The 27,088-nt window shown below is 41.5% G+C and overlaps 1 pseudogene; it reads right to left on the minus strand.

The window, feature by feature from the left end:
* Positions 1-14,900: 14,900 nt before the first annotated feature.
* On the minus strand, positions 14,901-18,727 carry LOC147453398 (uncharacterized; annotated as a pseudogene).
* Positions 18,728-27,088: the final 8,361 nt, after the last annotated feature.

Consider the following 27,088-nt stretch of genomic DNA (forward strand, 5'->3'; position numbering starts at 1 on the left):
AAATTAAAAATGCGAGTGAGCGGGCGGCGAAATTTTTCGAAAATAAAAAACGTGACTCTTAAAACGGACGGGTTGGTTTGTATAAAAGATAGATCGGGATCGTTTTCCCAAGCCCAAGCCCAAGCGTCCTCAGTCTTCAGTCTTATGATATATACTAGACTCACTCTTATATATATACCCTACTCCCTCAAGAGAGAATGAGAGCATGTGGGACAAGTCCTGCACTCTCCTCCTTTCTCTTCCCACTTGCACCCTTAGACTTTCTAGTTTGGGCCTAGTTCCCTACTGGAAATTGACAGTTTTAGGGATTCCGACGGCATAGAGTGACCAAACAGAGGGCTGTAAAGCACGGCACGACCCTCTGACCGATACACTCGTTTCGAGCTATCACACGGCCCATTCCACGACACGCTCTAAAAAATCTAGCAAAAAAACAAACAAAAAACACGCTAAAAACTAGTCACAAGGCCTCCTAGAGCAGCTTTTTGACACCTTAGGGTATCAAAAGCACATGCACTTACGCTCTGGGCGAGTGTTAGAACACGAGCATATTGAGGGTGCCTCTGTTCATACGGACACCCATTACCCATCCACGATAAGCTCTAGACCCTCAGCGGGGACACAAGGTAGCACCACACAAGACCCTAAAATAGCCGCTAGTGATTCCTCCTCCGACTCAGAAATCATGGAAGCATACCCTACCCAAAACACTGAGAGAGAAGGCCATGCACCTCCCGAAGCTCCACAGCCTAGTACTAGTATGTTTAGCCGTTTCATGGAAACATTAGGTAGAGCTACTCGCTCGGAACCTGATGCAAATGAAGCACACGAAGGGGGTGGGGAAGTGGACTCTCCTTTCACATCGCACGTGGACCCCACACCCCCAAAGAGTGTCCATGTGGATATCCTACCAACTTCTTACCAAGAAGGCCCTGTTGAGCTGCCTCCTTCAGAAGTTCCCTCTAGAGTACCGTTGGTGACAAGTAAAACCACGGGGAGCAACATTGCTTCTACCTCACAAGAAACCGTTAACACGTCGACTCTAGAAGGATGGTTCATTAATGATCATTGGACATACGACCTCCACACTGAGGTGTTGACGGATCTACACTCTGGCCACGCCTACCATGTAGGATGGATAGAGATTGTACAATCCACCTCTAGTGCCACGAGCATCGAAGATCAACAGAAAATGATCTGTAATGTTATCCATGGCATTATTCAATCAGAAAGGCAAAACCGAGGGGTAAATATACTCTCAACTGGCCCCATGAGATTTCTGGATACGAGCAAGGCTCAACAGCCTACTCTATCACAAATGGAGACTCCTCTAATGAGTCCCATGGACCCATCTTACGTCATTTCACCTGGGGTCTCTATGCAATCTGAGCCTCCGAGCGAAAACTTTAGCTTCCCTAACTTGGCTCAACCCTCTATTAAGGAAAACACAGTGCTCACTCCAGGGATAAGCCTGACAGAGAATGTACCGATGACATCTACGGTTAGCGCAGTGCCACTACCTAGTGTCGTAGTACCTAATATGGGGCCTCGACCATATGTGCCTCTAGCCCCTTATGCACACATGGCCCCCACACCTCCAATTGTACCACTTGTTCATGCTCCTCGAGTGCCGCTCCCTAGCTCTTATCCGAGTGGACCTATGCCCGGTTATGTTCCATATCCTGCATCATCCACACATATGCCAAGACCGGTACCCGTCCCTCTCCCACATATGATTCCAAGAGTACCTCCACCGGCCCTACCTCCTCACATAGGTGACTTGGCAGCGTTTGCTCAAACCATAGGTCGATCTATCGCGGAAAATATGCGTCATGCATCTGATAGAGAGCCTAGAAGTAAGGCAGTACAAATTGCCAAACTCACGCAAAAATTCAATGGGGACGAAGATGCTAGGAAACACATTGAAGTGTTTGAACAAGTATGTGATTCCTTAGGGGAACGCAACGAACTACATAAGTGCAATGCCTTAAGCTTGACATTAAGTGGGAATGCTGGAGATTGGTATAGGACCCTAAGGGTGGACGAGAAAACAATCTACCCTACCCTTCAAAGGTTGTTTCTAAAGGAGTACATACGAGAAGGTGTGCTTTGGGGTGTAGCATCTCAGCTACAGAAGGCCGAACGTAAGGAAGGAGAGTCAGTAAGGGACTTCATTAGTCGTGTAAAGCACTTAAACTCTCGCTGCCCTGTAAATGAGCGCTTCAACAATAACCAACTGCTTGATCGATTCATTCGAGGGTTGAGGAATGAAGGAATCTATAATGGACTAGTGATTAGAGGTATCACAACCTGGGAAGATGTCACTGCCAATGCAATCCAATTAGAGGACAACTTGATGATAGCAGGCATGAGGGTGTCTACTGACACGAGATCCACTAGCTCACAAGCCATTGAGTATGAACCCATGACTGCAAAGCCCATTGCCAATGAGCCAAAGGTATTTGAGACATTCTTGAGTGACCTCACCAAGGCAATCCAAGAGTCTCTTAAGGATAATCGACCCCCTCAAAATAGTCACATGTATCCAAGAAGGGAGCAACAATGGTGTTCCATTTGCTTAGGTCCACATAGCACTAGTGAGTGCCCTACGTTTAGAGTAAAATTTAATGGAACTTGCAACGCATGTGGTAGGTATGGTCACCAAGCTAAGGATGGTTTAATGATCAAACGTATGATGGCAAATAGACCACCTGTAGCCTGGACGGATGCGCCTCGAGCTCCTGTATTGATGCCTACTCCACCTGTTGAGCAACTACCGCAACACATGGTCCCTAGATCTCAAAATGTTGTACAAGCTACACCGTTACCACCTCCTGTGCTAGGACCGCAGCCCCCGCATCCAAGAGTCGCCCCTATGAACCAAGTAGGTTGCGAGCCATCAAATGCTTATCCAGATAGCTGTGAGGAGGAAATAGACACTAGTATTGCCTACGGACTTGATACATTGGAAGAATGTCCTATATACTACATGGAAGATTGTTGGGGACAAGTCAAGCCGGTTTATCAAGCTGCTGCTCTCGCATCCAGAGGTCAAAATATCAACACCCAGGCTAGGAGGCCACCTCTTCAATGCTACGAGTGTGGTGGACCACATCGAGCAGCGGAGTGCCCTATTAGGCTGCAAAAGAATGCTGCACAGATGCAAATGAATCAAGGGAGCACGTCTGCAATGCCAATACTCACATGTAATCGTTGTGGCATAGATCACTTGATTGCCCAATGCCCCTATAACCCAAATGCGCCTAAAATCACACCCCTAAATTTGGTCGAAATTGCTAGTGTGACATCGCCAATACCACCCGTCGCACCCGCTTATGCGATTACACGGTCCATGCTTCAAGGGCCAGGCCATATCCTCGAAGAGAGAGATACCGCGTCAGTTATCCAAGCAAAGAAAAAGAAGACATGAAGGAAGAAGTCACAGAATACGGAAAATTCAAAGCCAAGTTCCAAAACAAACATAGGAACAGGAGATGACCCCGTGTATATGAATGACCTCGAGGATGATTCAGATTCAGTCGAGACAATGGAGACTAGAACCAATACCACAAAGGGAAAGACCGACAAAGAAAACCGTAACATGGAACCAAATGAAAACCGAATAAGAGAAAATCATAAAGAGCCTCTGAAAACACCACAAGTGTTTCCAAATCCAATCCAAGACCCCCAAGATAAACCGCAGGGGCAAAAAGGGAAGAATCGTAAAAAGAAGATTGGGACGTACCCAAACCCTGTAGACGAGATTAAGCAAGTGAAACATCTAAGAGGTTTAGTGGAGGAGACTCAAAGGAAACTAGAACCAGAACCCATGCAGGTCAAAATTCATGACACAGTGTTTCCCACGCAAGTTCATCCACCCCACATGAACCATAGACCGTTAGCCATATCTAGTATCATCCATGAAGGGAGCGAGGACGGGACATCAGAAAGTGAGCATACACCCTTCTTGTTGGAAAGGATGTTTAACGAAGGAATACCTGATCCCATTGAGGAATATGAGATTCCATCCTCACCAGTTCCTAGTCAAGGACCTACACCCTGCAAAACGCCAATGAATGTTGCCAAACTAGTGGACTTCATGTCTTCTGAGGTCCAAACCACGATCATAGCAAAGCTGTATGGAGATCCTGAGTTATTCCTTGCACTTCGAGCATTCCTTAACGGAGAGCTACGAACGGGATTACCGCATTTTGCGCAACCAAATAGGCCTGACTCGATTATGATTGATGAGGAAAATCATGTGCAATCACTTGACTTAGATGGACACGAGTCTATGATTGAGGTACCCATTAACGAATTAGGGCAGTATTTTGAAGGCGACGAGTCTAATGCGACCCTACCCATCACCACCAAGGGATTAACTATAAAGGGAATTCTTGATGGTGGTGCGGGAGTTAGCATCGTTACAAAAGATTGTTGGGAATCCATGGGAAAACCCCGCCTCAGTGTTACTAACATTGTGGTAAAGATGGCAAATGGTACCATAGCCAAACCTATGGGGATGCTCAAGGATCTTAAGATCAAAGTTCTAGGACACAAGGTACGACATACGTTCATTGTAATGGATTTCTCTAAACACCTTATGTCATATGAAATGATTTTAGGACGACCATTCATGAGGGAAGCACAAATGGTTCATGATTGGTCTAAAAATCATGTCTATTTGCAATTCCAAGACTCTGTCCTTAGAGTGGATTTGGTGACTGGTAAGGTACACCCCTTAGGGAGTAAAACCATTATTGATCATCGCTCTGACACCACAGTTCACTCGGCCCTACTACAATATTGTTACACTTGTAAGAAGGATACAGACATTGGCCAAGATTCTCCTTATATGGATATCCTACCTGGGATGACTGAGTCGGACAATGTGGATTGGGTCCACCTAGCATCAACCATAGACACTTGGGGAAATAGGGGGACGACCTGGGTAACACCTGAGGGGGATGAAATGCCTATACCCTTAAATATGCTACAAGCAATGCGTATCGCTTCCGACAAGACTCATCCTAAGGTAACAAAGAAAACATACAAGTGGGTCCCTAAAGCTTCTTTAGTGACCATATCTAGTGCTAAAAAACAGAAGCCTTGTAAGAAACATACCACTCGCTCCAAGAAAAGTAAGAAAATGTTGCGATGGATCCCTAAACGACTATTGGAAGCCCAAGGCTACTATCAAGGAAATTATCAAATCTGGGTGTCAAAACGTAGATTGTGCTCTTACCTATCACCTGACCCAAGTGAGCCCAATCCCGTAGCTCCAAAACGAATCAATGATCGTGGAAAGGAAAAAATCACAGAATGCTACACACCCGCTCTTGAGCTAGTTTGGGTACCAAAGAAAGAACGATTTGTTCCACCTAGCTCAGGAAGGGGGGAGTCCCATGAAGCTTCTAGCTCCTCATGTAATACATCCATAGAGGTAAAAGCTTCTACACAGCCTCCATCTATAGTAGTGGACCTCCATGAAGCTACAAAAGAATCCACACCTCCCAGTGTTCAAGAATCACCTGATGAACCACTTCAAGTTCGATCCTGGGAGAGTACCTTACCACCCTTGCAGCTTGACAAGGCACCTAGGGTAATAGAAAACTAATGGCAAAAATCCTCACCTATTACCAACTGGAACAATTGGTTTCAAAGGGTGACAAGCTCATTTCAAACGGTATGATCTACCCAAGGAAGGGGGGAGTGTTTGTGGACATCCATCATTCATTTGTTTCCCTCTCAACCTTTTTCCCTGACCTCTCAATTCCAATCTTAGGGAATGTACATATAAAGCTTTATACTCACAAAAAAAAAAAAAAGAGCAAGAGCAATTAGCAAACGAGTATGCACATTAAAGTCAAAACATTGACTCAGACCTACACATGTCACATTTGGTACAGTGAAACAGAAACCTATGCCATAAAACACCTTTGATCCTCATCACTTGAGTGATGGAGGGTAGGTAAGATTAGTACGATAGGAGTGTTTCTGTTTTAGAGTTGAGTGATTAGCAAAGATCTCTTTTCCCACTAATGTGCCTCCTGGAGGTATTCCTTTGTTTCATAGTGTGTACAGGAGCGTGTTGCTATTGATAGGATTTGGACCTTCATGGAACCTTTCTCTCGTTCACACTTCAAATCAAGCGCGACCATCAACACAAACAGGTGTTTCTTGTCCATTAGCATTGCCCTTATCTTTTTGCATCTATGATTGTCTGCTTTGATTGTGATTAGTAGCATAATATTCAGCGCATTTGCTTAGTATCAAACATTTAATTCAATGTAATGTTTTGTCATAATCACTTGTTTAGGTGTAAAAATCAAGCAGTCCGACTAAGCTAGTTTGACCAAGCTAGGTATTAGAAATCTTCTCTTAATACCATGGGGAATGCCTTCCTAATAAGCAATGGTTACTTAGGTTCTTAATCCGATTTAGGCAGCATTGTATGAAATGTACTAGGGCTTTCTAGTGGGCTTAACCCTATCGACCTTTAGCTTAAGTATTATAAAGGGAGTTTACTAATGTGATGAGCCTGGGGAGTGTAACAATGTTATATGACCCCCCAAAGTTACAAAATTTAAATGCTGAAAATGAACAAGCAAAAAATCAAAGTGCCACAATGTAAAATTTTAAGCTGGAAGAGAAATCTCGGCTTAATTTGGTACTTCACTCACATGTATCGCCTATGGTACTAGAGCCCTAGAGGTTCCTAGTGTGGGCGCTTTTCCTTGAAAAGCAAAAAACCCAAGGCATACAAAATAAGCACACACATCATAATTGAATCACTGTGAAAAGACCTTGGGGGGTCAAAGAAAAAGTAATCAGTCAGGCGATGATTTCATGAGAAATTCCTTTTATGGTAGCTTAACTACAAAGTTTTCTAGATATAGCCTCTAGTCAGCCCTCGAACATGAATACTTGGCTCTCGCGATTAAACAACTTAATTGACCACAGAAAATTAAGAAGCTTACCCATGGTATTAATATTCGATCTCTAGTGCTTTTCGATCATCAAATTAGTGACCCCAGACTTGTTTAATTTTTTACCTTTACATCTGTTTATGCATTTAATTACATTGCAATTTAATTTTCATTGCTAACAAATTGTTTGAAATTCTTTTACCAATCAATGTGTCTACCTAAAACTGCATATGCTTTTTAAGAGAATGCAATTACTGTGCCAATGTTGTTTGATTTTGCAATGACTGAAGAAGGCTAAGGACATTCATCTCAAATGCTCTTCCACCTCGACGAACCAGCTTCAACTCAATAGCTTCCAAGGACGGAATCTACATCAGGAAGGGGGGCATGTTAACCCTCACGGCACACGGACACCCCATCACCTACGACGGACGTGTATTATGTATTTGGTAGAGTCAGGTACCGGGCTTGTCGGTCCAATAGGGAAAGGTAGAGTGATCGTCGATGAGAGGCGCACTTTAACTTGGACATTCAAGGGATTAGTTGGTTAAGCATGGGCGCCCAAGTGTGAATGGGGTGAGCTCCTATAAAAGCCAACTAAACCTAATTTTTACTCATTCTCTCATTTGTGCAATTGAAGAGTGCTCTTGCTCCATCTCCATCTTCTTCTTCTTCACCTCCTTGTGTGTGTGTGTGAGAGAGAGAGAGAGAGAGGGAGAGTGTGTGTGCGATCGAGCATTACGAAGGCACGACGGCGGCGAAGCGGTTGAGCGCGGCACGACTGCAGCTTCTTCTTCATCGCGGCGAGGAATCCACCACGAAGGCGAGCGTAGAGCGGTGAGTGACACACCCTTTGTTTCCTTGAGCTTGCTAGTTTAGGCTTGTTGTGTGCTTGGAGCCGTTTGTGGCTCGCACACGGTGTATTGGCAAGTCCCTTGCTTCGACAGTGCGGCAAGGAGCGCACAGACAGCCTTATCATCCAATTTTCTGCGCTGCACTTGTGGCACCAAAGCATATGCCAAACAGCCAAAAACACGCATGTGCTCAATAGAAGTTTTTCTATCATGCCATGCTTCATATGGAGTAATAGACTGCAAAGCTTTTGTAGGACACCTGTTAAGTACATAAGTGGCACACATGATGGCCTCAAGCCAAAAAGAATGCGGCAAAGCTTGACTTTTGACCATACATCGTGCCATTTCCGTTAGTGACCTGTTTTTCCTCTCAACAACACCATTTTGCTGAGGTGTATAAGGCACTGTACATTGGTGTTTTATCCCACGACTAGCCAGAAATGCATTAAATTCATGAGACATATACTCCCCCCCTCGATCGGAACGGAGGGTGCCCATAGTACATTTTGAGACATTTTCAGCCATAGCCAAAAATTGTTTGAAGCACATAAAAACTTCGGACTTCGCTTTAAGCGGAAATACCCATGCATGCCTAGAGTAATCATCAATGAAAGTCACGAAGTACAGGTAATTGCCCAAGGACGGAGTTTGCATGGGCCCACAAACATCACTATGCACAAGCTGCAACCTGCATGTGGCCCTAACTGAACCATCCTTTGGAAACTTAGAACGCTGCATTTTACCCAGAATACAGCCTTCACAAACATGTTTGACAGGTGCTTCAAGAGGTGGCAAAGAAGCAACCATATCAGATTTCTGCAAACGCAGCAAACTGGCAAAATTCAGATGACCAAAACGTGCATGCCAAAGTTTTGCATCTGAAATAGCCCTTGAATCTACAACAGCATTTGCAAAATTTTGTCCACACTTGTCATACAAAGTGAGCTTATACAGCCCACGGCACAAAAGCCCAGATGCAATAATTTCATCACCAAAACTGAGATCATGAACTGTACATCTGTCATCCACAAATTTGACTACAAGTCCAAGTCTAGCAAGTGCGGATACAGACAAGAGATTCTTCTTGATCCCAGGTACATAAAGTGCATCAACAAGTGTGAAGGAACTGCCATTAGCAGCAGTGAGCACAATGTTTCCAACTCCCTGAACTGGATAAGAGGCGTTGTTGGCACAAGTGACTGAATTCCCATGAGGGACAGACTCGAGAGAGGTAAACAATTCACGATGTGAGGTAATGTGATTTGTAGCACCACTGTCGAAATACCACACATGTGAATCTGCAGCAACTGACAAGCATGCATCATGGACAGCAGGATTGTAAGTGCACTCTGCGCTAAAAGCCCATTCTGCATCAACATCAGCATCACAATCTCCTTTCACAGAAGACTCAACAATGGCTGCATTTGTAGTGGAACCAGCATTTGCAGTGGAACCACCCTCTTTCTTCTTAGCCTCTTTGGCCTTCAACTTAGGACATGACTTGATCAAGTGATCATTGGCTTTACAATAATGGCAACGCATCTTCTTTTTGCCCTTATCACCAGAATTGCCAGACGAAGTGCTGCCAGCAGAAGCATTAGGAACAAAATTTTTGCCACTCGCAGCAGAACCATAAGAAGTGGCTGCATTACTGTTACCACCCTTTCTTTGAGAAGCAATAAAAGCCTGTTCAACTACACGCTGCCTAGTCCTGTTTTTTCTAGAAAGTGACTCTTGCAACAACAATGTGCATAATGCATCAAACTTGACAACTTCACGATTTCCTTGGGTCATCAGTCTCCAAGTACTAGCAAAAGTCTGGTAGGAATCTGGTAAGGCATCAAGAACAGTCTGCACAAGGGAACTGTCTGAAATGACTTCACCTGCAGAAATGAGTTGCTCATTGATATCCTTGACACTAGCAAGGAAAGTGTCCATATCATCTTCCTCATGCATAATCTTCGACTCTAGCTCTTTACGCAGCAAAGCAATTTTAGCCTCATTGCGGCTTGCATAAAGACCTGCTAGAATATCCCAAGCCTGTTTTGCAGATTTTGCTGAACGGATGTGAGGAATAATGGTGCGCTTCACAGACAACGCAATCAATGCATGAGCCTGCGCATCCTTAACATCCCAAGGAGCTTGTTCTGCCGTAGGCAAAACAACTCTAACAGCTGCAATCCTTGCAGCAAGACCTGCAACATCCTCAATATCGCCTACATCTTCAGAACCAGGACGTACATCAATGCCCTGCACAATGTTCCAGACACCTTTTGACACAAGAACATGTTGCATCATATAAGCCCACATAGGGTAGTTGTCCCCATCCAACCTGTCCTCAGCAGCAAACATCTTGAACACATCTGTGTTGTTGTTGTCAGCCATGGTAAATGCTGCACCTGATGTGAAAACTGCCCGAAAATAGGAGAAATGGAGCGGGAACAACTTGTGCTATATAGCACAAACCGTAGAAGACTATAAGGCACCTGTTATGCAGAAAACAGCACTGCCAGAAAATCTGCACAAAATGACGAAATAGCCTGTGCAGTACTGCCCGTAGTGGAAACGGAGGCCGAAATGAGCCCAAATCAAAATTCTGAGCAGACCAAGCTTTTTGAGCTTTCCCAAAATATTTGTCGACCTGTGAACGCTCGCCAAAGCTCACTGAAATCGGAGAAAGTGAGCAGGCGTGTGCTGGAGCAGCTGGCGACTAAGCCCGAGAGGACGTGACCTGCTCTGATACCAATTGTTGGAATTAGGGTTGCAAAGAAACACACACAGCTTGGAGAAGACGAAGGAAGCTCAAGGCACACAATAGAGAGTATGTTACTTAGTGTGCAATGGAAAGATAGTTAGCCCTAAAGTGATGGGCGTATATACAATGCACGGGGGAAAAAACCTCCTAAAGAGGGAAAAAATGCCCCGGCGGTCCTAGTGTGTTCACACACATCACTACCACATGTATATGGTAACAAAAATGAGAGATTAAGCATAATTATGTAAGCATGAAATTAAATCACTTTCGAGAAAATACAATAGCATAAAAAGAACAAGAAAACATTACCTTAGTGTGTTTATGGTCTAGTCTTCTCCTTGCTTTGGATGTAGTCGGCTCTTCACTTTGCTTGAAGACCACCAATTTGGCTACTTGGAATGAGAGAATTGTAAGAGGCAAAAGGAATTCAACCTATGGAAAGCTTTGGAATTAGGAGAGAGGAGAGGTAGAGTGTAGTGTGAAGAAGAAGATCAAGTTTTGACAAACTTGATTAGGGTTTTGGCCATGGCTTCTCTTGGAGAGATGTGTGTGTGTGTGTGTGGGGGTGGGGGGGGGGGGGGGGGGGGGGGGGGGAGGTGTGTGTGTGAAAGAGGTTTGGCTATGGCTTTCTCAAGCTTAATCTCAACTTTGCACCTTGAGAAAATGAAGGAGAGAAGTGACAAATGAGAAGAGAAGCCCTCTTTTTGTGCACATTTTTTTAAAATGCTTTCACTTATCTTGATAACTTATCTTTCTTTGATAGTTTATCTTGATAACTTATCTTACTTATCAAAAATTTCTCAATAATTTACTTACTCACCTTATCTTTATCTTCTCCTTTTCTTGTTTATCTTTTTCTTTTTCTTTTTCCCTTATCTTATCTTTTCCTTTACCCTAAATTTTCTCAAAATGAAAAGCTAATTTCCTATGCATTGGTTATGTCCATGGTTCCAAGGCATAAGCCGGAAGTGTCTCGTGAGTATAATTTGATGTTTAAATTGAACTCGAATTTTTCTCGAACATTTTTTTTTCTATTATTTTCTTTTTGTTTTTCATCTTTTAAGTTGGTGGCTTAGATGTGTTGGCCTTGCGTAAGGGCTAGGAGAAGGCCCTTACAAACTCCCCAACAAAAAGAACGAGTTTTCTTCAGCTCATAACAATAATGAAAGGTGGTAAATCTTCAACCATAAGTTACACCTTTACCTTTTAGATAACCCTAATTCGTTCTTCTCTAGCTGGTTCATCTATATAAGGCACAATTTATCCTCATCTCTTATAATGTTCTTACCTTCCTCTTTTTCTTTTCTTCCCATCTCCTTATCAAGAACTTCTTAGGATTGTCTTGTTTTTAACCCTTTCCGCTATCTCTTTGCTCATGACCTTACTTTATGCATCAGTGGCAAGAGCTAATCTTATCGTTGGCCATTCTTCATCTGCAACAAACAAGTGAATCAGTCAAGAGGGATTTTTGAAGCAATATGAGTATCTGCTTTTCCCTCACTTGGGAACTTCAATAGCTCAAACCAAATGGTGGATGTTCCAAGACATAACAAGAGTGACACTTTGGGATCGGGATCACTTTTGCAAAAATCTCTGCTTGGCTATGGTAATTGAAGCAATGGGTTTTCCTCGATACTACTATGTGATGAGGTCGATGTATTGTGGATTCTCCAAGCGAGTCTTTTTTCTTGCACAGTTTCTCATCAAAAGATATATCTATACCCTCACTTTGATTTACCTCTTAGAGGGGCCTTTAACTTCTCACCTCATACTCAAGAGATTGGTACATCAATTTCACAGTGAATTCTTTCTATGGCTGAAAAGCCTAATATGTGTCCCGCTTGTGATAGTTGCTTTTGTGATCATGTGATGGATGGGTTATTGACTTGTAAAAAATCCATCTTCGTTGTATCTCTTAACAAGTTTGTCATTTATTAAGATCTTGGGTCTTGTCTTAAATCCTTCTTTCTTTGATTTCTCTTGACAAATGCAATTAAATTCGTTCTTAGCTTCCTATGTCTGGCATTTTGTAGAATCTCTTGAGAGAAATACAAATGTAGCTAGATTAGTTACAAAGTAACACTAATCTTGTTACTATATGTAGCAAAAACAGTTGTACTACAAAAGGTGGCATTACATGAGTGGCACAAAAGGTAACAAGACAAAGCTTGTATTCATCGATTTCATCAGCTAGGGAAATATTAATAGGATCACAAAGGGAGCAAGCTCATTACAAAAAAGATGAGGAAACTAATGATAAGATGCTCCTAGTCCTCCAAGGAAGCATCTTCAATGAGATAGTCCTCCCACTATACCAAAAACCTTCTAAACCATTCTCTATGTAGCAGCTTCAGCTCCTTCATGTCTAAAATTTTTCCCTAGCTCCTTTTTCATACTTCCTTAGCCTCAAGAATGAAAGATTGCTGATTCCGATCACTACCATTCAAGACATCATAGACATTGGCTTGTTCATCTATCTCATCCTTTACTGAGACAAAGTTTATTGTTGCTGATCTAAGTGGATTCACTATTGGCCTTTGAAAATGAGTGGTAGGGGGAGTTCTTGCTTGGGTTGGATTTCTTCCTCTTGCTCCAAGGTTTTTGAATGTCCCCCTTGATTGGGTTGATTCTGAAGGTTGACAAGAAGGCTCAAATTACTAGGGTCATTTCCTTTAGGACACTAGGCCTTCTTATGACCAAATTCTAGGCATTCATAGCACTGAATATGTCTTCCACTCTGAGTGACAGAAAGACAATTCACATGAACAAAGTGCGGTGATGATTGGGGTTGGGCAACTGGCTTTGGTATAAATGGCACTTTGGGTGCTCGAGAGGACTGATTGGGGTAGGACGGTAAATCGTGCTTCCTACTTGTTGTAGTACCTCCCTTAAAAATACTCTTGTGTTTTGATTTGGCCCAGATTAGAGCATCTGCAAGTGAGGTAGGTCGAAGGGACTCTACTTCAGGAGCCAAAACTTCTCCAATCCCAAGGATGAAACGACTTAGCTTTTGTTCCTCTGTCATGAGAGAAGCATATCGTGAAAGTCACACAAACTCCTCATAGTAAGCTTCAACATACCAAATCTACAGCTTGTAAGAAAGAAACTAATTTATCTTAGTGGTAGAGTAGTCTAGGGGAAGATATCTCTCCTTGAGATGATGTTTTAACTCATCCCAGCTTTGGGTTACCTCTTCTACTTGGTGAAATTGGCAGTTGAGCTTCCACCATGTTTTTGCTGGTCCTTCTAACTTAGCTCTCCCCATTATTCCCTGAGCAATTGTATTGTAGTCGGCAAGAGCAAAGTAGTCATCCATTTGAATTATCAATTCTTCTAGTTGAGTAGGCACATCATCACCTGTGCCTAAAAAGGGACGTGGTTGCACAGATTTGAGCAGAGCCTGTAGATCCTTGTCATGTCCAAAATCTTCTACAACTTGGGTATCCTGCCTCCTCTATCACGTGTGGAGGCGGTGCCTATACACAATTTTCCAATTCTTATTTTTCTTTATCTTGTGTGTAAAAGGCTTACAAAAATAATATACTCTAGAGTCATTTTAAATAAGTAATAAAAGAAGCAGAGCAAAGGTCCGGCTCATGAGGACCATTACGATTTCTGTGCAAGAAAGGTGGATCTCCTTGACACTTTTTTCATTTAGACGACGTCCCGAAGGTTTCTGCTACATACACTGCATCACTTTAGTTGCTTATTGTACGGTAGCAATTTTTTTTGATGTGTGTGTACAAGATGAGTACTTGACCATTTTTGCCCTTTCCTCTTTGAGACCATCATCTCGGCAAAAATTTCACATATGGAGACCATGAAGAACTAATTTTTCTCTTCCCCATATTGAAATGCTTGAACAAGCAAGATACGTATTCCACTTTGAGACAAATCAGGAAGCTTCTTGCTCTATTCGTCGGCTAAATTTGACAACTGGTTTATTAGTGCACATGGATAGGCATTGCTTGAGCACACTTAAAAGGGACCCGAATTGCATCTAATTTGTCACAAAAGACTATTTGAATAATACCAAGATTCATCGTTTTTTACAGTTCAGCTTTAATGCTCTACTCTTTAAAACTTACTGCATGATGGATCGTCAGGCGTATCATGGATCTTTAGACGTCTCCGATGCCTGAAGATCCATTAGTCTCCAATGCCTGAAGATCCATTAGACTCCCATTGCTCTACTATTCTCTCCAAATTGCTGTTTTCCAGCCATGTTCATAAATAATACATCCAACAAGCTGAAACCCATAATGCAGCAATATGTCCAAATTTGACGCATAATACAAAAATATAATGTCAAATCAAACCATAATGTCTAATACCAAGATATTAGCAATACGAAACATAGAGCTATAAATCTTCGCTACTCGTAGCATCATCACAATGCAAAGCAAGGTCATCAATAAAAATCGATCGTGTTCTTCGCTTCTCCACCAATGGCCGATCAAAATGGTCATCTCTTTGGCACATGAAGCTTGCCATATCTGCAGCATAACATGGCAAAGACCTATTTCTAATGTTATATCTCAACCATATAAAGAATTATTAAGAAGACTTCAATGAGTTTTTGATAAAACCTTACCAATCTGTGGGCACTTGAAAGTCAAAGATCTCTATATCATCATCCTCTACTGCTATGTATGAGGAGGAGGCTCCCACATCCACAAAGTGAGAAGCTATCAAAGGTCGAAGATGATTCTCAATAATAGAATGGTCATTCTCCATTCCAAGACAGCACCTTCCTGTATGTAGACATGCTCTCAAAATTGGTCCTGTCCCTGATCCAAGCTCCAAGACAATGCTATTTGACGCAGTTAGAAACTCCACAAACATGAGCATGAAAACAAGACTTTTCTCAATTCCTCCTCGCCAACTTCCAAGATTGCCTGCTTGTTTGGAGCATTGTGATGATGGAAGAAAATGTTTAAGAATATAAGAGTCCAAACTTTGTTGGAGCTCTTTTCCTATTGCATTGCCTTCTTCAACATGAAGCAATGGTGTGCAGCCAGGTCTTTTTAAAAGAAGCACATGAAATGCATTCTCCTAAAAAAATTTAAAAAAATAAATATCATTTAATATATAATACATCAAATATCAATTGATCATGTTACATTATGTAATTCTTATTGAGACTTACCTTCACCACAAAATCCCTCTTTCCTGCATAAGCATATGGCTCTGTAGTCTCAGCCAGCCATCGAAGATGAACCTCCATCCGAACTTTTGAGACCATACGCTCAACGATGGGGAGAGAGAATGTGGAGCACAAAACAAGAGTCCATCCACCGTCATCCATACAAGCTACCGCAATGCCCAATGAGTAGAGTACATGATCATCAGAGATATCATTCCAAGAAGGCATAGTCTCGTATCCTACAATTAAGAAACACATCAAGAAAGCATACTAATATTAATCAACTTTGCAATTTAGTACTTCCTAAAAAAAAGAACATTACCTGGAACCATTGATCCAGTTGGTAAGTCAACAACACATAAATCAACACTCCAAGCGCAAGTCTTCTTGTGTCGTTGCCTTCTCTCACCACCAGCTTTTAAAAAAAATGATCGTATCTTTTCAAATTCCCCACCAAACTTCCCCACAAGTATGTCTTTACCCAAGATGATGTAGTCAGATTCAAGAACTGCCACACTCTCCTTAGATGCACGATGACAGAGTCGAGAGAAAGATTGAATTGGCAAGTATATCATGTCATTGGTGACGCTCTTCTTTCTTTTCTCAACATGTGTAATATCAACATCAACACACTCATTCCCTTCAAGTATTACAAAACAAAGCATGATCAAATTTTAAACTATTATGCAATGAAAAACAAAAAATATGCATGCAAGATCATGCTCTTTACCTTGTGTGTCAGCAACAATAATCTTTGGTTGACCTGTCTTTGCAGGGAGCTTTTCCAATTGGAGTTTCTCAGCTTCTAAAATATTTCTTTGTTGTTCTTGCACCAGCCTCAATGTATCTTCATTCATATTTCCAATTGACCCTGAGTCAGATCTGCACTCTCCTTTTTGATGCCTTTCAAATGCCTCATTTTCCTCCTCAATACAACATCCTTTTTTCATATCAACCCACCATGGACAATTCTTTCTCTCCCAATCACTAAGAAGAAATACACCCGAGGACTTTCTATCCTCTCGGAAAATAGTAGAAGTGTACATGCAAAATGATGGAGGTGAAAGCATTGTCCATGCTTTACAAATATGAGGGAGAGTGTTTATCTTCTTGCTACTCAACAATGATAGAAGAAACCTTCACAATAGATTGTTAAACTTGAAATTAGACAAGGTCTCCCAAAGTACCACATAACATTAAAAAAGAGATCAATTTAGATACCTGTAAACAACTCTTCGAGCTGCATTTGGTAGATCAACTTGCTTTATGGCTGGACTAGCCACGGTCATTTCCTTTGAAAGAGGCTCAAAAAGGGTATCTCTATACCGAAATAGAATATCATTGAAGTACTCGCCCAATGTCGGATGCTCTGGCAAAGTCAATTGCTCTCCTCCAATATTTTTCTCCACCACTTGAGAAAGCATTCTAGAGGCGTCAGTCAAAAGCTGCTCCATCCATACCTCTTTTGCACACCATCTTATGTACTCATGGTCACCTCCAAGAATACCATAAGAGCTTTTCAAATTATCATATACACCAAGCAAAGCAAGCATAGAAATCTTCTTCTCATGAGAGCATGCTGCAATTGAAACTTGATATAGTTTATCCAATGTGATTTTCCGAGAGCCATCAAACATTGGCAATCCCCAAAGCACATCAAACCAAGTCTTTCCCAAGCTTGGATTGATGATACACAACATCTGCAAGTACGAGATTAACTTCAATTAATAAAAGAGTACTACAAATGTTATCAACACAAAAGCATTGCAAAGTAGTCCCGTAAAAAACTCACTCTATGAATCTTTCGCACAAAAGTTTTGGTCACAGCTTTTCTTATCAACATGATTTTGTGCTCGCGCTCTTCTTTAGGGAGACCACTTGGGATCTTCTTCTCGTCTTTGTCCATGTTGTTTTTGTAGTTTGCCTAAGAGGTTAAGAGCAAATATATTGGAACACAATAAAAAGATTTTGATGTTACATGCTTATCAAATGAAGTTGTAGACACACTCACAGAGAAAACCATCCAAGCAAGCAAGGATTGCGTAAGAGGATACCAAACTTTACGACCTCCCGAAGCCTCTTTCACACGTGCTCTTTCAATAGCCATTTTTTCTACAGGTGTAAAATCCTCCATAAAATCATCCACATCACAAGAGCAAAGAGTGCTTGTGTATTGCAAATAGTCCCGTAAGCTTGTGAAAACAATGGCATTCTCATTCATTCTGCCAAAAGAATTAACAAATATAAAATAGAACAAAAGGATTCAAAGCTTTCACATATTACTTTATATAACAAAGTAGAACTTACAGATTGAATCTCTGAAGAGCGGCCAAGAGTTTGACTTCATGTTTTGGCTCGGGATCAATAAACTCGGCTCTGATTCTAACATGTCTTTCTTTATCTCTTGACCATACTTCCTTAATTGCTTCCATCCAAGATGCAGTTCTATGATTGCCTTCCCAAACAAAAAACATCTTTCCGGATAAACATGACCAAACTGGGTCTTCCACAATCTCTCTCTCAAATTCCTCATTGATAGCCACCAATGCTTGTCCCATGTGGATTGGATCTCGGCATCCACTAGTTTAGTTGTGCCATCAGGTAGATGTAGAGATAGAATAAATAGACCTTTGATGGGAACATACCCTTCGTGGATAAAAGCTCTTTTTAGATCTGAGAGGTCCGGTCTCAACTCTCGAACCCTGGTGTTAATTAAACAATGACACAAGGGTACTTCAGGAATTGCCTTACCCCTATGTATTGTAAGAGCTTTTAAGATATCGGATCCCAATGGTTTGTCAATGATAGCAGGCACATGCTCATCAATTTCTTGCTCAAGATCATCATCCACAATCTGAAGCTCATGATCAGCATCCTGAACAATATGCTCCACTTCTTGTATCTCACCATCAAGCTCCATAGGAGTCACCTCTTCCACTTCTTGTGGCTCATTCTCGGAACATTTTGTTGCCTTCTTAGACTTCGGCTGAGAACTTGAACCAGCAACCCGCTTTGCCTTTTTTTGGCCACCTGCACGTGTCATTCTATTGACCAAAAAAGTGAAGTTAGAATATATACAAAGTCAAGCTGCAAACCACATACTTTTACCGCAAACTTTGTGCAAACAAGTCATGCCATCTCATGTGTTTATAAGAGACACTCCAGTGTACATACAACAAGACAATTACATACGACAAGACAATTACTGTATGTGTGTGAGGAAAGCTTTACGTTTAAGGGTGGTTATGTTTGTTTCCAGGTATTTCGCCAGAGAAATAGAGAGGCAATGTGTAATCAGGTAATCAGGTGTGTAATCAGGTAATCAGGGTAATCAGGTATTTCGCCAGCGAAATAGAGAGGCAATGTGTATTTCGCCAGTGAAATAGTGAGGCAACGTGAGTATTTAAAATCTTAAGCAGTGAAAGTCTCTCTCTCTCTCTCTCTCTCTCTCTCTCTCTCTCTCTCTCTCTCTCTCTCTCTCTCTCTCTCTCTCTCTCTCTCTCTCTCTCTCTCTCTCTCTCTCTCTCTCTCTCTCTCTCTCTCTCTCTCTCTCTCTCTCTCTCTCTCTCTCTCTCTCTCTCTCCCTATTTCACCAACGAAATAGGGAGGCCATCCCTGTCTCAAACGAGCGGCCAATGGTGATTGCACCAGCAGCGAAATTGTACCATGACAGTACAGCTTGAGGCTTGTGAATCAAGTCCACGCGCAGACAACAACATGAGACTTGGCCAAGAAACCACAGAATAGATAGGCATTTAAGACATAGCGCGACTAGAGCTACCTGTGGGAGAATTTTCGTGCACGAGCAGCGAAATTGTACATGGCTCTCAGTAGGAAAGCCCATCTGAAAAACATGGCTCAGCGAAATTGTACATGGCTCTCTGAGAAGACCCGATCCACCTGGTCATATGCCACAGGAGTAAACAGCACTCATAAAAATTCAGCAAGCATTCATATGCTCACCGTGTACACTCTCATGTGCACTCTCATATGGACTTACATGTACTTTCTTGGACATGTGCACATGTGGGCATGGCTCCGAGGTTAAGATTATCATATGGACTTACATTGGGTTGAAGATTATGTCCTTCTCGAATGTCAAAAGTTTGAATTTAGATACAATTGAGATCTTGGAAGTCTGAACTTTAAGGTGAGCTTGTCATTCTACTCACTCGGGATGTGGACATTCTACTCACTCGGGAGCACAGACATTTGGTAAGTTGTTGGGGTCTTGCACATTAAGTTCGCTTTTGCCAATGGTGAGCATAGTCATATTAGACGACATGGACTTTTAGTGCAGGGGAGAGTTATGTATGTCACTCTGCAATTTGGGGACTATTAGTGCAGGGGAGAGCTATGTAGGTGGCTGGACAGATTCTATGTTGGAGATATTGGACTGAGACTTCACTCTCTAATCACATGCCAATTTTGATGTGAGGAAAGCTTTACAGGTATTTCGCCAGCGAAATAGGGAAGCAATGTGAGAATGTGAGAATGGTACCAGTTAAGGGATTGACTCAGTTAAGGTATTTCACCAGCGAAATAGGGATATGAGGGATTGACTCTGTTAAGTGCCTCAAGGACCACTGGTCCACATTGATTGAATGTTACACCTACTCTTGGCCATTGTTCATGCACCAATCGTATGTGACTCAGAAGATTAAACCTGTATAGTTGCATTGATTGTGATATGAGGCTTCTTTTGTCCTAGAGTCAAAATCTGTACACTAGAAGAAATCCTTGAATGTCTATCTTAGCAACCCTATGGTCATGCAATAAGTACAACCAATGGTCATTAAATCTATGTGAATTTATTGAGGACAGAAACTTCTTCCGTCTTTGAAAACCGTGACAAGCTCTATGCCTGTCCTTAAGAAGCTCTCAAAAGAAATGATACTTTCCATTGCTAGGCTTTGGATTCCACACTTGCTTTATTGCACTCTAATAGTCACATTGCGTACTTGCTAAGCTCTCTATGTAGGTGGCTGGACAGGTTCTATGTTGGAGATATTGGACTGAGACTTCCAATTTTGATGTGATGAAAGCTTTACAAGTATTTCGCCAGCGAAATAGGGAAGCAAGTGAGAATGTGAGAATGGTACCAGTTAAGAGATTGACTCAGTTAATGTATTTCGCCAGCGAAATAGGGATATGAGGGATTGACTCATTTAAGTGCCTCATCATCATAAGGGGCTTTCAAGGACGACTGGTCCATATTGGCTGAATGTTACACCAACACAACCTGGTGGCCCCTGCCCCCAACCTCAGCTATCAGACGGCCGACCGCACCTAGCCAGGTGTATGGGACCAAAGAGCCCACAATAGGTTACAATGTTGACATAATCCAGTCTCAACTAGCAAAGAATGTCTCAATTAATGACAACTAGTGTAATGACAACTTCATATAATTCTTGTCCAAGAATGCTCAATTATTTAATGAAATTTGAACTAAGTTTCTTTAACATATTGTTGACCAATGGATTAACCAAAAGACTCATCACAAAGTGATGAATAGCATCGGTGTCTTGAGAATAGCTAGAGACAAACCATCCCACAGAGAGTGAGAATTCCGCAGATTATATGTGTTTGTTGTTGAATTCCATGGTTTGTGCATAGTCAATACATATCTAGGGACTAACAATACTAGTATTTTACATCTGTACCTATTCATGAAAATGGCCAATGATCTACCGTATAAGCTGCCATGTTAACTTCTCCATGATCTTTAGAGATCATTCGGATGCTAGCAAACACACACACACACACACACATATATATATATATATATGTATATATCATTTATAACAAGTATGTACATGAAAATAGGAGGGAACCTTGCTGGGAGCAAGAGCGAGCTAAGTTTAAAATTATGAGAACCTTCAGTTGGCCTCTACGAGGGGGAGGTTTGCCAGTGGGGGTTTGGCCCATTATATGTATATTGATTGAGCTTTGGAGGATACAAAGGAGACCAAAAGGCTGTTGAGATACACAAAGAAACTGTCTTCTATTTGTAGAGCCATACCCAGCTTTTACCTCTTCTTCCTAGGATACTAATTGAGCACCAGCATAACTACATCTTCAAAGTTATTATAGAGGAGCTGAATAGAAAATGCCAGATATTTACCATATTACCATATATGCACAAAACTCTACACTTTTAATAACAACCCTAAGTCCCTATTTCGCCAGCGAAATAGGGAGTTTTGAGCCTTTCCAGTCTTTCTCACACTCTGTCCCTTTCCATCCTTCCTCACCCTCTGTCCCTATTTCGCCAGCGAAATAGGGAGTGTCCAGCCTTTCTCAGCCTTTCTCATGAACCCTCTGTCCCTATTTCGCCAGCGAAATAGGGAGTGTCCAGCCTTTTTCATAACCCTCTGTAGGGAGTTAGCTATTGAGGTCGGCAGTTCCTGCCTCCTGTCACACCTAGAGAAGCTCATGCGTTGCCTCGCCTAGAGAAGATCATGCGGCACTTCCCTTGCCACCGAAAGATGCACAACTGGCCACCGAAACAGCCAACTCCCTTGATAGATGAGGTGAGAATTGGAACAGTCAAGCAGAGAGAGAACTTACCTTGCCACCATATTTCGCTGGCGAAATAGTAGGGAGAGAGAGAGCGAGAGAGCATCACGGATATCATTGAGACAGAGAAAAAGAACATGTACCTGCAGTGCTGAGGCGCCAAGAGGAACAGATATGGTGAGAACTGGAACACCTGCTCCAAGCCAAGCAGGAAAGAACTTCGCTGGAGAGAGAGAGAGAGAGAGAGAGAGAGAGAGAGAGAGAGAGAGAGAGAGAGAGAGAGAGAGAGAGAGAGAGAGAGAGAGAGAGAGAGAGAGAGAGAGAGAGAGAGAGAGAGAGAGAGAGAGAACTTCACATTTCTGCCATATTTCGCTGGCGAAATAGTAGGGTGGAGAGAGAGAGAGAGAGAGAGAGAGAGAGAGAGAGAGAGAGAGAGAGAGAGAGAGAGAGAGAGGGCGTCCACTTCACACGTCCTTTTTTGTGGACGGGTGCAACCCCATTACACAGCTACTCATTACCTTGATAATTTATTCTTGTACATAATTGCTTATAACGGATTCTTGGTAATTTATTCTTGTAAATAATGTATTTTTGTATCGGTAATTAAACAATACTTACTTGCGAGTATTTTAGATAAATAATATAGTATTTTAGAGAGAGAGAGAGAGAGAGAGAGCAACCTGTATGTGGATGGGCAATTTTTGAAAGCTAGGATTTTAAGAATTTAAAACCTGGATATCGGATCAATAATAATAATCATTTTAAAATTAATCATTTTTTTAAATTAACCATTTTCTACAAGAAACGTGGAATTGTGTAAACGTTTCATAATTGAAAGAATCATTTTAGATATTGACCCAATATTTGCCTCTTCATATAATAATTACCTAAAATAACTCTGCATATAATTACTTTGTTTTCGACACTTTGAAGTCATTCAATCTTTTATAATTAACTTATTCACTTTAATAATAAATTTATTAATTTTAAAGTCATTCAATTTTTAATAATCAATATTAACTTTAATAATTAACCTATTTAACTTAGAGTAGTTTACTTATCGACATGTTCAAGACACTGCGTTGCAGCATTTCTAACTCTGCAAAATGGCTGATGATCTTCAAATGGCCACTATAGAAGATTCCACGGGCACAATACTTAACATAGAATGCACTAATGGTGCTGCTACTCTTGTTGTTTCATACCTCTCTTCATACTTCAATCTATTGGAAAACACAATGGAATTGCATCAACAGGCAGACGAGAGGGATGGTATTGAGCTGCAATATGCGATTCAAAGCACCATTGGTCATAATGGGAAAGAATATCATTTAAACATTATGTTCGGAGAGAGGTTCTTTGTATCTGGATCTCATCCATCAACCACAGGTTCTCCTCACAGCATTGTTGACGTTATTACCAAGTTGCCATCACATAATGTCCTGAACATTGCGTTTAAATTGGTATCTTCAATTCACCAGGCTACTGAGCTACCACGAAAATATGATGGAAATATTTTGTTTGAATTTCCACCTTCTGTGGATGGACCAAAAAGTAAAGGTATGGAAACAAAGTTCAGTGGACATGTGTGGAGTGAAGATGTAACATCACGAGTTTCAGGCTTTAAAGGGACAGTTAGGATAAGAAAATGTGCAGGCCATCTGTTGTGTGAGAATGGATTATGTCCTTATATTCAAAGGACACGTACAAAGAATGATTGCCATTGGAAAGGTCGTGTACAGAAGGTCCCAAATGTTGGCGATACCACAAATGGATCTTTGAAGTGTCTTCATTGCAACTGTCCTCCATTTTGTATTGCCTTGTGTGTCTGCAAGATGTACTTATGTCTCCCACATGATAGTGAGATGGAGCCAATAACCCGGTGTGTAATTCATTTAGGATATCATATACATAGGGTTGGTGATGGATCATCAAAAAAGGAATTTGATGATATAAAGCAGAAGGTGCAAAACATAGTTCAGCAAGGCACAAGTTCAGGACCTAAAAGTTTACAAAAGCAAGTGGCAGAGGACTTGGTGCTAGAGGCCATCATATCTGGAGAAAACAACATTCAGCTTACAGACATTGAGCTTAATGCTTTTTTTGAGAGACTCTTGCCAGTGTTATCATCCAAAAGGTAAATTGGGACTTGACGAGCATCTATATACCTGAATTGGTGTTTGAAAAAATCTTCTTTTTTCCACATCATTAATTTATTCATAATTTTCTTGTTTCCTTTTCTTTTAGGATTGCTAGATGGAAGAGGAATGATAGGGATCTTAATGATGGATTGGAGAGAATCTTGAACCTAAAATCAAAAAGCAGATTGCAATTTATTCATGGAGTAATTTTCCCAGGTCAACTATCATCCACAAGCTACTCCAGATGTCACGTGTTTAAGATGACAACCAAGGGTTCAGGGTCAGGTGTAGATCTTGTGAACAAAATGTGACCATCAGGAGAATTAGGAAATTGTTGGGTTTTCTTTGATCACGTCAAGAGGATACGAGATTGGCACTCCATGGCTTGTCATGTGTATAATCCCTTTATGCAAGAACTCCAAACCATTGCTATAGGGGAGTTCAAAAGTGAAGACACAGAAGCTCAAGTGCTATTTTGGAATTTGTTGAATGAGGTCATGGAAAAGGAGGGTTTTAGTGCTGCTGAGTTCCATGGTTTCATGGCTGATGAGGCTCAACAAAATTGGTTGGCTGTGAGGACAGTTTTTAATGGAGGTCCTGAAAATGTTATGGAAGGTAAGGAAAGAACCTACTTGTGGCATTGGGAGGATAACTTGGAGAAGCATTCTAGAAAGTGCATTTCTCCAGAGAATCGGGAGGAATTCAAAATTAGATGCAGAGCTTGGAAAAATTCACCTACTGCTGAGAGTGCAAAAAATGAACTAAATTCTCTATGTGAGTGGTTGGAAATGGGTAATGCCAGACCCAACAATGAAAGGATGCTTGAAACTTGGATTTCATGGTGGCATGCAAGGGTTTATCATTGGGGAGAGTACATTTTAAAGGTACATACTTTCTTTTCTCAAATAGCACATTCACACATGATTGCTTCTTGTTGTCACTAACAATGTGATTATTTTTTTAGGCAATGGAAGAAGATGATAGATATTTGGTTCCTCGGAGTAACCTATCAGAGTCCATTCATGGGAGTTGGTTGGCTACCAACAATGGGGTCAAATACATGTCTCTATATGATGCATGTCTCTCAGACCTCATAGCGTCTTGTTTGCAAGGGGCAAGGCATGCTGCATTTTTGAAGGGGCAACACATAGGATCTGGACCAAGCCTTTGTAAGCTGCAACAAAGAGATGCAATGTGGACAAAAAGATCATACTCACAAAGGAAAATAATAGATCTCACAAATGAAGTTGCACAGGAAATTGGAGTTGCATCAGAGGTAGGCTTTGGATATGAGAATACAGCAACAGTAAGAAAAAAAAGGCCGAGATCAATTGCATTGCCAATTCATGAGTTTGATTCCCACCGACCAGAGTTTCGAAAGATCACCAAGCCAGAGCCACGAAGACACTCTTTTGCCTTTGCGAGTGCTAGTCAAAATGAAGTCACTACACATATAGCAGAGGTGGATGTTAGTCCAACAGCGTGGGCTATACGACGGACCAATCCCGGAAGCATGGTGCGATGTCAAGGATATCTTAGAACCATAAAAGCAAAGTGTCAAAAATACATAGATTCAAAGGGGCGTGCTGGTAAGGAGGGAGTCCCTGCTCCTTCTTTCTATGGAAGAATTCGTATCTCAAATGATGAATCAAATATTCAACCACAAATGCTATGGTTTTGTGGTGATTCTGTGGAGCACACTTGGGAACCTACAACTGCAATTTATGGATTGCTATCACCTGCACCTGCAAAATGGCATGTGGCAACTGGAACACGTCTCAATCCTAATGAGATTCTTTGTCTTCAAAATGCAGGATTTATTTTGGAAGATGTAACACAGACAAGTGTTGTTAAATCACCTACAGGTCCTCAACAAAACATTGCAAACAAGGGAACACGGCCAGAATACAGAGAGGGTCAAAAAGTCATCTATAGAAGAGCAATTAGTAAGGAAATGCAAACAAGAATTGATGCTGCAATGTCTATGGAATATCAAGTACTGCATACAAATGTGGTTCAGCAACGAGAATATGTTGAGTTCATTTTGACTACACAAGGATCAAAGAGAAAAGGAGTTCCATACAATGTTACAATTTGTGTGTTTCCATCATGTACATGTGATGACTTTGTGCGTCGATCATGCACAGCAGAGCGCTACATGCCATGCAAACACATCTATTGTGTCTTCTTGCGCCACTTGAAACTTGAGTTGGAAACCAATAAGCTAGTCCACCAATCTGCTTTAACCAAAGACGAGCTTTGTACTGCCCTCGCAGTGTGACGTGTGGACACCTACATATTTTTGTATTTTGTACGCTACTTATGTTTTTTGTACTCCATATTTTGATGTTTTTAAGATGACACTATGGCGTTGCATATGAATCAATTTTTGTTCTAAGTTGTGAGGGATTTTGTACAATGTTACAATTTGCGTGTTTCCATCATGTACATGTGATGACTTTGTGCGTCAATCATGCACAGTAGAACAAACATGCCATGCAAACACATCTATTGTGTCTTCTTGCACTACTTGAAACTTGAGTTAGAAACCAATAAGCTAGTCCACCAATCTGCTTTAACTAAAGACGAGCTTCATACTGCCCTCGCAGTATGACGTGTGGACACCTACAAATTTTTGTATTTTGTATGCTACTTATGTTTTTTGTACTCCATATTTTGATGTTTTTAAGATGACACTATGGCGTTGCATATGAATCAATTTTTGTTCTAAGTTGTGAGGGTTT

This window comes from Adiantum capillus-veneris, chromosome 7 (genome assembly GCF_014529385.1).
Source record: "Adiantum capillus-veneris isolate H3 chromosome 7, ASM1452938v2, whole genome shotgun sequence".
Lineage (NCBI taxonomy): Eukaryota > Viridiplantae > Streptophyta > Polypodiopsida > Polypodiales > Pteridaceae > Adiantum > Adiantum capillus-veneris.